This window comes from Hakea prostrata, chromosome 8, assembly GCF_041222555.1.
Source record: "Hakea prostrata isolate BN-2017 chromosome 8, UWA_Hpros_2, whole genome shotgun sequence".
Lineage (NCBI taxonomy): Eukaryota > Viridiplantae > Streptophyta > Magnoliopsida > Proteales > Proteaceae > Hakea > Hakea prostrata.
The window spans coordinates 23,369,021-23,386,961 of NC_142607.1; the positions used below are offsets into that span (position 1 = coordinate 23,369,021).

The 17,941-nt window shown below is 39.2% G+C and overlaps 1 protein-coding gene across 5 annotated transcripts in view; it reads left to right on the top strand.

Annotated features, from left to right (window-relative positions):
• LOC149007439 (AFG1-like ATPase family protein) overlaps positions 1-17,941 on the top strand; it is a 104,319-nt gene that overhangs the window by 70,841 nt on the left and 15,537 nt on the right. The window lies entirely within an intron of this gene.

Here is a 17,941-nt window from a genome sequence, read left to right on the forward strand (position 1 = left end):
TCTAGATCTCTCATTTCCATAACATTGCCATTTCTGTCTATATAAGGGTAATTTCATGGATCAGATGCTCAATCTTGCTAGCCAACTCGCTTCCTCAAAAAAACAAGTTGGAGTTGGGGTTTTTTCTAGGATTGAAACTTGAAATCAGTGCTAGATTTGAGTGTATAGAATCAAACTACAGTAAGTTCCATGATATATTGGGATCTTGCCCAGATCATGATTCAGAATCTCTTTTCTGTTTTCTGGTTCTGCCACATGGAAGAAGAGACAGAGAGGGGCCGAGAGGGTTAGGAGGGAAATGGGGGGATGTCATAGGGGAGGGGAGGGGAGGGGTGGGGGAGGGATCTAAAGGGATTGAGGGGGGGGGGTGTTAGGGGGAGGGATAGGTGTGTCATGGGGGCCTGGGTGTGCTACTGCCCAGGTGCGGTAGCGGGGTAAGGGGGTGCCTGCACAGAACAGGGGAGGGGCAGGGAAGGTCTTGCAGGGGTAGGAGAAGGTGAGGGAGGAGCTGGGGTTTCTGGAATTGAAGCAAGAGAGGTGAGGATGGCCTGCGATGGTGAGGATGATAGTGGAAAGGGGTTGGGGCTGGCTGAACCTGCTTGGAACTTATTGAACACTTGCTAGACTCTGAAGAAAAGTGCTACACAAAGGTTATGATCATTGAAGAAGAAACCTTTACTTAAAATCTGCCGTGGCCCCCTCAAACAGGAACCTCAGTCCTCAAACTCAATATTCTTATTCAAATAATCTTACTTCAGGAATACAAAGAAAGAATAGGCCGTTTATAGCCTAATAAAAGACCCTAACTCTAAGTGGGTTTGCTTTATAGATTTGGATCCCACCTATAGTGCAAAATTTTTCCGGGTTTCAGTGTTTCACTACCCAGCAAAACCACCGGAACCCCAAAATTTCCCAGAAATGTCAGCAAAATTTAGGAATGTTTCAGTGGAAGTTTCACCTCCAGTTTCAGTGGGTATTTGAGTCTGGTTTTTTTGTGCCTAGCCTAATTTTCGACCAATATGCACACTGGGAGTGTTATTTTGGCCTGAAACTTAACCTAAAATGGTGTTCTTGCTTGGCATATGTTCGGCTATGTGCAGGCAAAATTGGAAGGCTGGAAGTTGAATACAAAATAATGTAAATGTGCAAATGATGCAAGAGAATCAGATCTTCATTAAATTGCAAGAAAGAAGAGAACCACTTTACAAGTAGTTAAGTGTACAGGTACAAGCATGGTACAAAATTTCGGCAAAATATTGCCGAAACTCGGTGATATTTCGCCATGTCTCCAACAACAGAAATGAAAGTGGCCACCAATACTAGTTCGACAAAATATATTGCTGATATATCAGCGAGAAATCGGCTATATATCGCCGATAATTCAGTTTTTCGCGATAAAATCGGTAATATATCGCCCTTTATAAGCTAATTTTAGGGTGAATTTTTTTCACCTTTTTTTGCAAATTTCGGTTTGATTTTTCGTTCTTTTCTAGAGCTTCTCTCTCCTGTTTCTTGCATTCTTGCTCTATTTTTCTTCGATCTACAACATCTATCAGTAGATCTTGCTTCATTATTGCCGGCAATTGCATTGTTTGCATCGATCAAGTAGGGTTTCACACAAGTGTTTAAATTACAAAACAAACATACTTGATACGAAAACAACTATAATAGGACTCTTGGTAATTTAAAACTAACAAAAGAATGATCCTACTAAGACTCTTAGGAATTTAAAACTAACTAAAACTTATCCTAGATAAACTTTGATTACATGATTATCCCAATAATAAATAACAAAATTCTAAATTATCTCTAGAACTCCCACAAAAAACAGTTCCTATTTAATCTCCTTGCAAGCTGGAGTTTGGGCCCACCAAATTTGAATCTATTTCCATGCAAGCTGGACTTGGGGCCCACCAAAAATGAAATTATTATCTAGGTTACTGTTCATACTACTGTAGCGTGAACAGTAACTTCTGGTTGTGTTGCATCAATTTCTCTCTCTCTTAAAAAAAAACTCGTGCTTAAGTTTCATGGAAAAAATTTGTCTCATGATTGGCACCACAAAAAAAGGATTTGATAGGTTGTTGTAGCATTGTTCACAATTACTGAGAAAAGAAATTAGGGGCAATAAATAAAGGATGAAGAGTAGAAAGATCTCGAGGAGGAGAAGAAAACAAGGAAGAGAGAAAAGAAGGTTGAACAAACGATGAGATAAACAAGAGATCTATCCAGGTTTGGGCTCTAATACCAATTAATGGGGGACAAAATAGAGTAGAAAGAAGGATAAAGAAGTAAAGGGGAAAAAGGGAGAATCTTAGAAGAATTAGTCTCGAAGAAGGGGAAGAGGGAGAAGAAATTCGTAAGAAGAAGAAGAGGAGGTGGAGGAGGGGGGGCTGCTGCAAACGCACAAAGCTAAAGCTTCAATTCATATATTTTCATTTCATCCTCAATAAGCTGATTACAAGTGTTTAAATAACAAAACAAACATACTTGATACGAAAACAACTATAATAGGACTTTTGGTAATTTAAAACTAACAAAAGATTGATCCTACTAGGACTCTTAGGAATTTAAAACTAGCTAAAACTTATCCTAGATATCCTACCCAAATAAAAACGTTGATTACATGATTATCCCAATAATAAATAACAAAATTCTAAATTATCTCTAGAACTCCCACAAAAAACAGTTCCTATTTTATCTCCTTGCAAGTTGGAGTTTGGGCCCACCAAATTTGAATCTATTTCCATGCAAGCTAGACTTGGGGCCCACCAAATATGAAATTATCATCTAGGTTACTGTTCATACTACTGTAGCATGAACAGTAACTTCTAGTTGTGCTGCATCAATTATCCTCTAAATTGATTTTTTAATGTTGTTGGATGGTTATAAAATTAAAGTCTGTTGAACACCATGGGCCGATCTACGAATGCACGGTGTCGGAATTTTTTGCAAAGTAATTTATTTTTTGAATTCGGGCGTCAAAAGTTGTATTTTCCTACACTGAAAATGCTTACTGTCAGCAAACCAAGCTCTAATGAACCAAACCAGATCTGAAACGAAGGAGAGGAAGTGAAGAACAAAGGAGTAGAAGATGGGAGAAGAACCATAGCAAAGGCCTGCGATTCTAGCAAAGTAAAACTAGAATTGCAGGCTTCCTTTATTTATAGAATTCAAATGTTAAGCATACAACTTGAGAGATAAGAAACATGTCCTCTAAAAAGGAAATAAAGAGTACAACTCATCGACATAATTTTCTAGTCTTTCTAACTCTTAAAATCTGTCCAAAATAGAAACTACATAAAAAGGAAAGTTTTGAAATTTGTAACTAATAAAAAATAGAAACTATGCTTTCTAGTAACTCCCGAAACTTGTGTACTAAGATTCCTACACTAGAAATAAAAAGTAAAGTATCATATCCAATAAAGGAAACAAGCATCAAGATAAACTTTCATGCTTGTGCACCAAGGCAGTAGCCTTGGTGCTCGTGCATATGCTTCAACACTCCCCCTTACTGCCTTGGTGCTCGTGCATATGCTTCAACACTCCCCCTTAAGCTAGATTGAAAACTAGGACTGAATAGAGCTTTAGTAAATTAATCAACTAGCTGATCAACAAAACCCACATAGGGAGTCTCGCTTAGTTTCTTCTTGATTGCATAATGAACAAAGTGACAGTCGACCTCTACTCTATATGCTTCATCCTCTCATAAAACACAAGGTTACTAGTGATATAAGTAGCAGCCTGATTATCACAGATCATCTTCATAGGGACGGAGATTGGAAACCCATTTCCTCCAATTGACAATATTTTCACCAGGAAATGTACAATAACCAGTAGTAGATCTGTGATCAGCTGAAGATCCTGCCCAATCTGCATCTGGAAAGGCAACCAAATCCATACTTTGATTTGGTCTATAGTTGAGCCTTTTTCCGTGTGCACTCTTAAGATACGAAAGTACTCATTGCAGCATCCCAATGGGCCTTCCTTAGGAGATTGCATAAACTGACTCAACACCAAGAAATTTCCGGATGAGTAACAGTGAGATAAATAAGCTTCCCAACAAGACTCCTGTGATGATGGACATCATCCAACAAGTCACCATCATCTAGTCCTAACTTCAACTGAGGATCCATGGGAATGTCAGTAGATTTAAATGCAAGCATGCCTGTTTCTATTAAAATATCCAACACATACTTACTTTGTGATAGACTAGAATTGTAAATTACCTCCTTGTTTATTATGAATTACCTCGATTCTCAGGTAATATTGTAAATTACCCAAGTCTTTGGTTTGGAAGTACTTTTGTAAGTGTGCCTTGGTTGTATATATAGCCCCAATATCACTGCCTGAAAGAGTAATGTCATCAACATAGACTACCATAATAACAATAGTAGCATCCTATTGTCTAACAAAAAAAGAGTGATCCAAATAACATGGGACAAATCCAAAAGATTCCACTATCTTGCTAAACTTCTCAAACCAAACATGTGGAGGCTGTTTGAGTCCATAAATGGCTTTATAAAACCTACAAACACGAGCACTACCCTCCCCTGAGCATCATATCCTAGAGGTTGCTCCATATAAACCTCTTCATTGAGGTCACCATATAAGAAGGCATTTCTTTATGTCAAGTTGTAAGAGAGGTCAATCATAATTAACAGCTAAAGATATCAACATATGGACGGAATTAAGTCTAGCCATGGTAGAAAAAGGTCTCAAATTAGTCCACATCATACGTTTATGTATAGCCTTGAGCCACCAAATGAGCCTTGAGCCATTCAACCGTACCATCAGAATGATACTTAACAGTATATGCCCACTGACAACAAACCACATATTTTCCAAGAGGCAAGTCTACCAAAGACCATGTATAACAAGATTGTAAAGCATCCATTTCCACATCCATGGCAACTTTCCAGCCAAGGTTTTTGAGGGCTTCATTATGATGGGTTGGAATACAAATGACAAATAGAGAAGGGGCAAGATAGCGAAAGTTGAGAGGTAAATGAGAAATAAATACATAATTAGAAACAGGATAAAAAATATTATAATGTAAAGTGCAAGTACGAGTACCTTTGCTCAAGGCAATGGGTAAGTTACTAAAGTAGGAGTAGGAACTCCACTAAAGAATCCACTAGTGGAGAGGATGAAGAGGGAACTTTTGTAGGACCAGCCTCAATCTCCATTATAGGAGAGCTGCCAGTATCAAAAAGAGGGACTGTACTATCCACAACACGTTCCGCCAACTTACAGCTTCGCTGATAAACTTGTAGAGGCACATTGTCATTTGAAAGAACTAAAGATGGAATGGGAGGAGCATCATTCAAAACTCAATTTTCAGCAGATAAAGATGGACTAGTTTAATATGGGGTGTCCTAAAAAAGAGTCACATTAACACTTACAAATTGTTTCCGATGAACGGGATCATAACATCAAACCTTTCTGAGTACAAGAGTACCCAAGAAAAATATACTTAACAAACCGGGGAGAAACCATCCTATGTGGTATGTGAACAAAGCAAACACAACCAAAATTTTTGGGTTGAACTAAAAGCAAGGTAAAAAATTCGATCGAAATGAACATTTCGACCTTGGAAAAGGTCGAAATTTCGAGGTTTCGGTCGAAATTTCGACCGAAACTGGATACTTTTTTCCTGATTCTTGAAAACTCAATTTCGAGCCTCAAATGCACTCAAATTGATTTGGATTTTTGCATACTAGCTATTTCAAGCATAATAAACACTATAATAACTACTAGTTTACTAAAAAACTACTGAAAATGTAACATCCATTCATCCAACATTCCAAGTATATAGTACATGAATCGAGAAGAAGCTGTATTGTTATTACTTACAAGTTACAAGTTACAACTTACAAGTCTATTCTATTCAATGCTCAAGGTCTCCCTCTTCCGTCTGCACCCCATACAAATGACAATATAACTCCAATAATGTTTGCCCCCGCCCCATATAGTTTTGGACATAGTCAAAAACTGCACCTCTGTATGTGGCCTCATCCACATGCATAATATTCCCTAACGGTGGGAAGTTGTGAATCTCCAAAGGAACTGGTGGTGGTGGGCCTTGTGGTTGTGGAATAGTGTGGAAGATCTGCTCAACAAATGAAAGACCACCCTGCCCCTGGCTCTCAGGACTAGGAGAAGGATAAGGATACTGATAAGGTCGCAGTGGCTGACTCCGATAATTGACAGTGGGAGGGACACCATAAGCTCCATAGGCCGCTCCATAACCATAAGGCTCCAGTCGTGGCTGACTGGCCTGACCCTGAATCTGATAGCCAGGAGGGACACCATATGGTCCATAACCATAAGGACCATAACCATAAGTCGACTCGGTAGAACCAATACTCTCCACAGCAGTATCAAATGAGGACTCTGCAGGCTTATGCCATCCGGATCCTCTGGAAGTGGAGGAGTCTCTACCATCATCAATGCTCATCGATCTCATAATCCCACCAAGCTCTCGGCATCGGATGGACGGTAGGACCCATATGATGGCGTGTCCTCTGTGCTCCAGCCATGCTGTCTCCCCTTCCCCTTCCTCGAATATGTAGAGGAAACATTTTTGCCTCGAGATGCAGCTCCAGTATGGTCTGAATCCTGTGTCGCATGGGTGAACTGACTCTTTCCTGTGAATCTCGGTGGTCGTCCTCCCCCCCCCTTTGACTCTCACGTCCAGCAGGTGGTGGTGGTGGTGGTCTCTCCCTAGGATCAGCTGAATCCTGATCACGAGGTCCCACACCCTCCTCATCCCCTCCATCATCACCATCACCGTCATCATCACCACCATCATCGTCATCGTCGGAGGCCTGAGTCACCTCATCCTCAGTGTCGGACCAGAAAATCAAATCCTCACTCTGGGTGGATGCACTAGGGTGTGGCACGAGGGACGGGCGGGCTCTGCATGTGGCCTCCCCTTTTGGGCCATGAAGTCCCCCACATCAGCCCCCATCTCCTCTGCAATCTAACTATTGGGAAGACCTCCATCCTCATCTAGCAATTCGTCTCCACTATCCCTGATCCAGTCAACTACTGAGTTATCATCATCATCCATCTCTAATATGTCGGCCAACTCGATATTGGTGCTCTCTCTGTCCATCCCCTGTCTAATATGATCCTCTCTCAGTCTCATATTATAGTGTAGGTAGACAAGGTCCTCTAGACGCTTCACACCCAATCGGTTGCGCCTCTTCGAGTGAATGAGGCTGAAGGTGCTCCAATTTCGCTCACAACCAGTGGCAGAACATGTTTGGGAGAGCACTTTGCTTGTAATCCTACTCAAGTTGTGTGAATCACGTCCAAATTGCAACCACCACTCAGCTGCAACAAACATAGACTCCAAGTCATTTTAATACTTAAATAACTAAATTAAAGATAGAATATAATAATTAAATGTATAATGAAATAAATGAATGAACTTACCCGCATGGGCGGTTTCCCGTCCCGATACGGCCACAGCATGACCGAAGCTCCCTGTGGCATCCCTAAAAGCCTTTATCTAATATATAAAGATAAAAAACAATAACTAGTTAGTAGTTACTAGGTTAATGACTTAGTATAAAACTACGAATTGTGAATATCAAATGATTTTAATCACTATCTCACCTCCATAAGGATGACTGCTTGTTTAGCTGTGTCCGGTTCGAACTTCTCCACTACAGTTTGGACAGCATCCATCAAATCTTGCCTCATCCCAAGATTGTCCTTGTAATGGTACTTGGGATTTAAATAGTATGTTGTGTAAGAAAAAGTATGTCATAACTCATAAAAGGGAATAGTTAATGCTTAAGCCTTAATAGTGTGATAACATAATGAAAATTAAATTAAATTCTTAAGTCACTTAAGTACTTAACAACTTAACAACTCACCAGCCTTATACAGTGGATGCTGCAACATAGACTCCCATCTACTGTTGATGATTTGAAGGACTTTCTTGTTGCCGCGTGGGTGGACCTGAGCAACTTGCTACTTCATCCTATCTACTGCAGCAAATATGTGTGCTAGAGTAGGTTTTCTTTGCTGATCTACCATCCTCAACACATTCACCACAGGCTTAAGCATCTTCACTACTATCCTCACATTGTGCCAGAAACTCTCATCAAGGATAGTCAACTGAGCTCTCCTTCCTCCCACTGATGAAGAACCCTCCCAGTTAAACCACTCCTCTAATGCAAACATACTCCTAAGGCCAGTCTTCCTACTCTCAAAGCTCTGCAGTGCTATCCAATTAGTAGCAAATCTAGTTATGCCTGGCCTCACTAACTCACCCTGACACTTGTCCCTCATCATTCTCAATGCATAGGTGTGGTTATATATGAAGGTGCTAACATGTCGAGCTTGTTCCACCGTATTCTTCACAAGCTTGACCTTTCCAATCTCCTTCAACATTAAGTCAATGCAGTGAGCAGCACAAGGAGTCCAAAAGAGCCTATATCTGTCCATCCATCAAGGCATCAAGCCATCAATACAAAGTTATAAAGTGTACATGTATATGTGTAATGTAAATATATGTATTTACAAATGAAAATTAATACTATATTTTTAGACTTTAGATACCTGGAGTTCTCTTGCATCTTCAACCCAGTTTTCTTGTAGTTGGAGCCATTATCAGTCACAATTTGAACTACATTTTCCACTCCAACCTCCTTCACTCCTTGCTTCAGTAATTTGTAAATGTATTTTGCATCCTTCTTCTCACCGGATGCATCTACTGACTTGAGGAACACTGTCCTCCCATCATAATTCAACATGAAATTGATGATGGACTGTCTAGTGGGACCAGTCCAACCATCAGCCATCAGAGTCACTCCATAATGATTCCACATGGGCTTTAATCCCTTAATGTATTCATGTATGTCCTCTTTATGCTTAGGCAAATACACATTATATATCTCATATGGAGTGGGGCCCCGTACACCACTCCCGACCCTCGCCTATCTCGCTCAATCATATCTCTCGTAGTAGGGCCCCCGAGCTGTATGTCTTTGGAACACTATGGTAATGCGCCCATTTGGAGAAAGCCATCCCCACTTTCTCCTTCACACTCCCCCATAAGTGCTTCAACTTTCTCTCGTTTATGCTCGGGCCTCGCAAATAGGGCCGGATCATTGCGAAGAATCTCAAGATCCGGATCTGTAGGATGTGCTGAGGAAGCTCGACCCCTTGTAGGGGCCCGTGGGATAAGAGCCTCCTGCCTGACACTCTGAGACCTCCTCATAAGGACTTGGGAGCCACTTATGCCTCCCATACCTACTGGCTCTCTAGAGGACCCACAACCTAGACCCCTCTGTTGCCTCCTGATGTCATCAATCCTCTGTTGCTCCCTACTCATCATCATCGCCCTCCTCAGCTGATCGGCCTCTGGATCAGGGTCACTGTCTCCTGGCTCATCCCTACCATAACCCTCAGGATCTGGAAGGTCATCTAAGCAGGCATCCTTGAACTCATCTCTCTGTGTTCTCTTCTCTTTCCTCTTTTGCTTTCCACCACTAATATATGAGGCCATTGCCTTCTTGACCTCTACAGGCACCTTTGGGCACCTTGTTACATCCCTGTTGCCACCAGCTAGATGCACCTTCAATCTAGTGGTCCCACCTCCTCCTATTTGTTTCTTGCAGTAATTACACTCACTCTTCCTCTTATCAGCTTTTAGTGGCCTCCCATGATCCCAAGTTATGTCTGACATCTTTAAAATAGAGTGCCTGATACAAGAAACACACACTAAGTATCTTGAAAAGCTCCACAATATGCTCCAAAAATGACATACATGCTTCTAATAATAACCTTATATTTTTAAATATAAAAAAAAAATATGTATAACTATATAAGTATTTTTTAATATATAAATAATTTTAAAATATATAAAATACACACTAACTATCTTAAAAATATCCACAACATGATCAAAAAATTGCATACATGCTTCCACTAATACTCTCCTATTTTTAAATTTAAAACAGAAATTAATTATTTTTTTAATATTTAAATATTTTTTTAATTATTTAAATATATATTAAATACAGTAAAATTACATAATTAACAGAAAAAAAAATTAATTCAACACCATCACAGCAATATGGTGTCTCAACTCTCACATACATCCATTTGAAGCTTATACATGTACTATACATAAACATTTTTAACAATATACATAATTTAGTAAATAATTTTTAATAACAAAAAAATAAAAAAATAGTAGGAAGAATCAAAAAATAATTTTGACACTACAAATTCATAGATCATCACTCTAAAGTAAACATATATAAATTTGGAAGCAATCTAACATGATTTAAGGCACAAATGAAACAAAAATCAAAAAATGAGGAAGTTGGTTACTCACCTTGCAAGATTTGAGAAAATGCACAAATGGAGGAGTAAATCAAGTGTTTGAAGGAAATGGAATACTAGAAATTAGGTGTAGAATGGGATGAAAGCAAGAGGAATGAGCAATAAATGCAAAATCAGGTCGAAATCTCCTGGGCGATATCGCTCGAAACAGTCGAAAATGAGCTCGATTTTGGGTATTTTATAGCCTACGCAAGTGTCGTTTCGATATGGTATCGGCAAATTTCACTCGATCGACAAATTGTTGATCAAAAATGGATACTTTTCGTACTACTAAATTTCGTTTGTTGGATTTTTGGATTTGATTGAAATTTACCATTTCGATCGAATTTTCTTCCATGACTAAAAGCGGTTTTCCATTTGGAAAAACAATTAAAAAAGGAGATTTGTTAGAAAATAAAGTCATATGCATCTGGTTAATTAAATGACTAGCTGTTAAAACTTCATCACCGGTAATTCTTAGGAACATTCATTTGAATTAAAAGAGCATGGGCAACCTCCAATAAGTGGTGATCTTTGCTTTCAGCCACTCCATTTTGTTGGGGGAGTAAATGAACAAGTGGTTTGATGAATCATTCCAAAAGAATCACAAGAGTTGGATATATCAATTTGTACGTATTCTAGAGAATTATCGGATCTAAAAACTTTAACAAGAAGAGAAAATTGAGTATCAATCTCATGAATAAAATTTTTAAATATAAGCAAGAACTCAGCCCAATCCTTAAAAAGATACATCCATGTAGGACGTGAAAAATTGTCTACAAAAGTAACAAAATGCCGAAAATCATGCCTATTACTAACTCTGCAAGGACCCCAAATATCTGAATGAACTAAAGAAAACAAAGGCTCACTATGAGAGCCAGAGCGTGGAGGATAAGTGGCACGGTGGTGCTTCCCCGACTCACACGCCTCACAATTTTAACCTAGACACCGACTTTAAAGAAGGGAATAGAATTTTTAATCTAGTTAAGGAAAGATGGCCTAAACGATAATGCCATTGCAAAGCATCTACATTATCATCATAAATAGCTACAATGATAGTATAGTCTAGATAGTAGAGTCCGTTCCTTTCACACCCTCCACTAATCGTATTCGTCGTGTGAAGGTTCTGGAAAACAAAAGAGTTAGGAGTGAAGGTTATGGAGCAATTCAAAGCTTTAGTGACTGACTATCAGATAATAAATCGAAAAAGGAAAATTAGCAACATGGAGTACAAAAGATAAAGTAAGAGAAGGAGTAGGAGAAACACTTCTAGAGCCTAGAATAGGTATGAAAGTTCCATTAGCTATGACAACAGAGTTATTTGTAGTAGATTTAGGAAAAAGAACTAAAAAGTGATAACTTACCAGTCATGTGGGAAGTAGCCCCTGGATCATTGATCCAGGGGTTGGATGTAGAAGTGAAAACGATGTGTTACCTATATGGGAAAGAATGGTAGCAGAAGTACCAGTGGATGTGGAAGTGGTAGTCTCAATATTTTGTAAACGGCGAAGAATCTGGCGTACATCATCTTAAATCATCTTAGACAAGTTCCTAGAAGAAGATTCAGAACCACTATCATTGTTTGCTACTGTGTCAATACCACTCTCAAATACGACATGATTGGCAAGCTCTTTGGCCCATTCTAGCTTTCCATGTTTGGCCCAACAAACTTCCACCAAGTGTCTAGTTTTACCAAAGTCAGTACAAAATTTAGATGCCTTACCAGCCTGACATTGGGGACATGCTCACCAACAAAAAGATGTCCTTCTATGGATTTTAATATAGGGTTCAATCCTACAAGAAACTTAGAGACAAAAAAGACTCATTCCATTATGCTTTAAGCTTCTCTATATTTGTAGTTAGAAGCTCAAAAATGTTCAACTCCTCCACCATGCCTTTAAAGGAGTTGTAATAATCTTGCAGAGACTTGTCAGCTTGATGAAATTGAAATAACTTTTCATAAATACGAAAAATCCGAGTCATTTTTTTAGCTTGGAAATATGTCTTCCAAGTCATCCCATATTCCTTTAACAGTCTTGTGGAACATAACATTGTGTTGCAATATCAGATTCCATGTTATTCCACATCCAAATTTTGATGATTGCGTCATCTCGGGTCCAACTAGAGTAGGATTTGTTAGTTTCAGCAGGAAGTTCGGCCTCAATGAACTTAAATTTACCTTTTTCAAGTGTGTAAACACGTGGGACCAAAGCAAATAAATAGAACCACCTTTGAGTTTGACGGAAATAATCTAAGCATTCATTGGATCTACTTGATATCCCTTGGATTCAACAATATTTGTAGTCGAATCACCAGTAATTGAAGACATGGTAGATAGAACAAAATAGAAGTCCAAAACTTGGAAGTTTAGGGAAAAATAGTATTCTGCAGCATGCAGAAACAAGCAAAAAATTCTGCAGAATGCAGAAACGAAAAAGTGGTGAGAGGATTTATGTAGTTCTAAATCTGATCCAAGTTCTGGGATCTAAGAATAGATAGAAGAGATCAGTTTACATCATATCCTGATCTAAGTAGCACATTATTTGTAGCAGCAGGTGGCTGTGCACTAAAGAACTGTATGCGGAAAAACTGTCTCAGAAGAAGCTGATTTGAGGTATCTGCAACCAAATCTGAAACAGAGGGGAGGAAGTGAAGAACAAAGGGGAAGAAGAGAAAGAAGATTAGAGAAGAACCACAACAAAGGCCTGCAATTCTAGCAAAGTAAAACTAGAATCGCCGGCTTCCTTTATTGATAGAAATCAAGTGCTAAGCATACAACAAGAGTACAACTCATGGACATAATTTGCTATTCTTCTAACTCTTAAAATCTATCTAAAATAGAAACTACAGAAAAAGGAAAGTTCTTAAATTAATAACTAATAGAAAATATAACTTATGCTTTCTAAAAACTCTCAAAACCTGTTTACCAAGACTCCTACACTAGAAATAGAAAATAAAGTATTGTATCCAAAAAAGGGAACAAGCATCAAGGTATCAGAGTAGCCTTGGTGCTCCTATGCATGCTTCAACACTTACTTTTTATATGATAAATGTGTTATATGGTGATGGATAAAACATATGTGGAACCTCATGGGCTGATCTAGAGACTCACAGAGTCGAAATATCTTTTTCACCCAATAAATAATTATTTTATTTTTTCAAAATTATTAGATATTAATAAAAAAATATAAATAATTATGGAAAGATAGGGAAAAGAGTTTAAAAAAATTATGGAATAACTATGTAAGTGTTTCTCAAGTGTTGCCCATATGCTTTCGTCGCCGGTTTTGATATGGGTAAAAATTTATTTTGTACTTAAAAAATAAAATGCTACCTAGGTACATAATTGTTTCTTTGTATAAAGAAAATTATTTTGGTGTTGTTGAGTGACTGATGGAATCATTTTGGTTGCAACAATTATCATGTCTGCTAGTGGGAGTCAGAGGGGAGCCGGTTCACAGGGTGGACAACAGCGCCAAGGACAACCATAGCCATAGGGAGAGCCACAAAGATAGGCAGTAGGAGAGAGGGTTGACCCAGCATAGCAGTATCGTGTGGCTATTGATGGAAACAATAGAGCACAATGTAAATTCTGTGGGAAGAGGTTGAATTCAAGTGGCATCAGCAGGTTCAAGAGTCACATCACTGGGAGTTCGAAGGATGTGACCACATACACAGAGGCCATTCAGATGTAATGAAGGCACTTAGGGAGTAAGAGAAAGCGAAGGGGAAGAAGAAAGAGGATAAGAAGAGAGTGGACAGAGCACTAAATGGTACGAGGACCATCATCATGCAGAGTTGATTTAGATTATGATTGGGATGTTGATCCTATTGATGTGTGGAGAGATCAAGAGGAGAGGGACTTGAGGTGGGCCATGTCTGAGAGCAGGGAGATGCACTATTAAGAGCAGGACAAGGCTAGAGCAAAAGCTATAGGAGCTGGTCCTTCTAGGCCTGTAGGGGTTGGAGCATCTAGATCTGGGGCTAAAGCATCTAGATCTGGGAAGAGGGTTGATATATTTGGTATGTTTAGCGGATCACAAAGTCAAAGGGCAACTCTTACAGTAGATCCAGCACTAGGTAATCCACGCTATGGGGACCTTACCTAGAGCAAGATCTTGAAGTTTTATCTAGGAAGGGGATCAAGCAGCCCTAAACTACTAATCTAGTAGCAACAGTAGTTCAGATCTGCAGAACCCGCAGCCCTACAACCATCCTAAACCCTAGCCGAAACCCTAGTTTTCCCCCAAAACCCTAATTTGGTGCTGGACCTATTCCTCCAGATCTTGAAATTTGACCCTAAATTTCTGGGTTACATTACTAGGGTAATGGTAACAATGTAATTCTCCTAGATTTATGGTTGCCCAGGAAATTCCAGCAAATAAGGATGAATTTTCTAGGATTTCAAAGGGGGGTTTTCACACTTTCCAGCTCAGTTGAAGTGTGAACGGGGTTCTGGTTTTTATCTGCAATCAGAAATTAGGGTTTCAGAGAAATCAGCTAGGGTAGATGAAAGCCCACCCCTGCTGGTTCAAAACTTGCAGAATTGATTTCTATTAATGTTCTGTCTCTCTGAATGTAATTTGAATGAACAGAACTTAACAAAACCCGAATTCTGCAGCTTAAAAAATTCTGCAACTTCCCAAGGTAGAAGATGAAGTGCAGGTTTTCCTAAAGTTAGGGAAGTGTGCTGGATTGAAGGGACTAACAGCAGGATGGTACCTTGGAATTTATGCAATCCTAATGTGGGAAGAAGGGTGGGTTTAAGGGCTGGCAATGGAAGGTTTGTGGCGGACTGAAATCTAGGGTGCTACGGGAAAGGGGAGAGGTGTGGGGGACCTGCGGGTGCTAAGGGAAGTAGGGAAAGGAGCTGGGAAAGTCGGGGGGCTTAGGGTAGTTGTGGGGGTTGGAGAAGAATGCTGTTAAGGTACAGCAGCAGGGGGGAGGGGATCCTCTGGTGCACAAGGTAGGGGATGGGTGTGCGGGGTTGCAGACAAGATAGAGGGGGTTGGGAAATGTGGGGGGGGGTCTCTTACTTTGATACTTTGATGAAGGCTTGAAGGCTTTGATGATTACTTGAAAACTATTGAATTCTTGAAGAAGATGAAGAATTTGAACAAAACACTCAACCAAAACCTACCCAACAACGAGACTCTGATCCTCAACTCAATACAACAACAACAACAACAACAACAATAAGCCTTGTCCCAACTAAATGGGGTCGGCTACATGGATTCTTGCCCTCCAATCAGTTCTGTTCGAGGCCATGCTAGATACAAGGCCTAAGCTATACATATCCTTTCTCACCACTTCTCTTAAGGTTATCTTAGGTCTACCCCTAGTTCTTCTAGTTCCTTCAATATGGATTATATCACTTCTCCGAACAGGAGCATTCATAGGTCTCCGTTGAATGTGCCCGTGCCACCTTAAATGACTTTCTCTAAGCTTATCACTTATGGGAGCAACTCCCAGACCAACTCTAATATGATCGTTTTTTATCTTATCCATCCTAGTTTTGCCACTCATCCATCTTAGCATCCTCATTTCTTCTACACTGAGTTTATCTATATGATTCTTTTTAACAGCCCAACACTCTGCACCGTATATCATAGCTGGTCGAACAACAATCCTATAAAATTTTCCTTTAAGCTTTAATGGAATACGCCGATCACATAAGACCCCGGACGCACCTCTCCACTTCATCCACCCTATTTTAATTCTTTGGGAAACCTCATCCTCTAAATCACCTCTTTTACTTATGATTGAACCTAGGTACCTAAAACAATCACTCTGTGGAATCTCTTTATCGTCAAGTATCACCACTTCATCATCTGCCCGATCATGACTAAAGTTACAAACTAGATATTCTGTCTTCGATCTACTAAGTTTAAAGCCTTTTGATTCCAAAGCTACTCTCCATGATTCTAATTTGGTATTAATTCCCACTTGGGTTTCATCAACCAACAGAATATCATCCGCAAAAAGCATACACCAGGGGACCTCATCTTGAATGTCTTTGGTTAATTCATCCATTACCAGTGCAAATAGATATGGGCTTAAAGTTGACCCTTGATGTAGCCCAACTGTTATCGGGAATTCATTACTTTGTCCCCCCACTGTTCTAACACTAGTCACCGAACCATCATACATATCCTTAACTATATCTACATATTTACTTGCAACACTTCTTTTCTCTAGTACTTGCCAAATTAACACTTTAGGGACTCTATCATAAGTTTTTTTTAGGTCAATAAATACCATATGAAGGTCTTTCCTACATTCTCTATATCTTTCCATAAGTCTCCTAATTAAGTAAATAGCCTCCGTTGTAGATTTTCCCGGCATAAACCCAAATTGGTTCTCCGTAACTGTAGTTACGTGTCTCAAACGGGTTTCAATTATTCTCTCCCATAATTTCATCGTATGACTCATCAATTTAATGCCTCTATAGTTATTACAACTTTGAATATCTCCTTTATTTTTGTAAATTGGAACCACAACACTTCTCCTCCAATCATCTGGCATTTTCCCTGTGCTCATAATCTTATTAAACAACTTAGTCAACCAAACTAGTCTATGGGTTCCTAAGCTCTTCCATACTTCAATTGGGATTTCATCAGGACCTTGTGTCTTGCCGAGTTTCATCCTCCTTAAAGCTTCTTTTACTTCGGACATCGAAATTCTACGTATATAAGTTCGGACACTGGTGCCTTGGTGAAAAGTATAATCGTCCGAAACATCAGTGCTTGAAGAATGCTCATTTAGTAAACTCGAGAAATAGGTTTCCCATCTTTTCTTAATATCCTCTTCACAAACTAATACTTTACCATCTCCATTTTTAATACATCTAACATGATCAAGATCTCTACTCTTCCTATCCCTCATCTTAGCTATCTTATAAATAGATTTTCCCCCTTCCTTTGTGCCCAACTTATTGTATAACTCTTCATACTTCCTTTCCCTTGCTTTTCCCGCAATTTTCTTAGCTTCATTTCTATCTAACCTATACCTTTGAAGATCCTCAACATCCTTAGTTCTTTGCCATGTCTTAAAACTAGCTTTTTTATTCCTAATGGCAGCTTGAACCTCACTATCCCACCACCACGTCTCTCTATAAGAATGGATCTTTCCTTTTGATTCACCTAGAACATCTTTAGCCACCTTCTTAATACACATAGCCATCTCATTCCACATTGCATTGGTATCCCCTTTAAAATCCCATTTTCCTTGTTTGACTACTTCATTAACGAAGGATTTAGAGTACTCTCCTTTCAAATTCCACCATCTTATTCTGGGATAGTTTACCTTGGACCTTTTATGTGTTCTTAGGACTATGGACATATCCAAGACCACAAGTCTATGTTGTGCAGTTAAGCTTTCCCTCGGTATCACCTTGCAATCCTTGCACAACAATCTATCCGTCCTTCTAGTTAGGAAGAAATCTATTTGGCTTCTATGTTGTCCACTTTTGAATGTAATTAAATGTTCATCTCTCTTTTTGAAGTAAGTATTTATAATAGATAGATCAAAAGCAGTAGCAAAATCCAAAATTGAAATCCCCTCCTCATTCCTTTCTCCAAAACCATATCCTCCA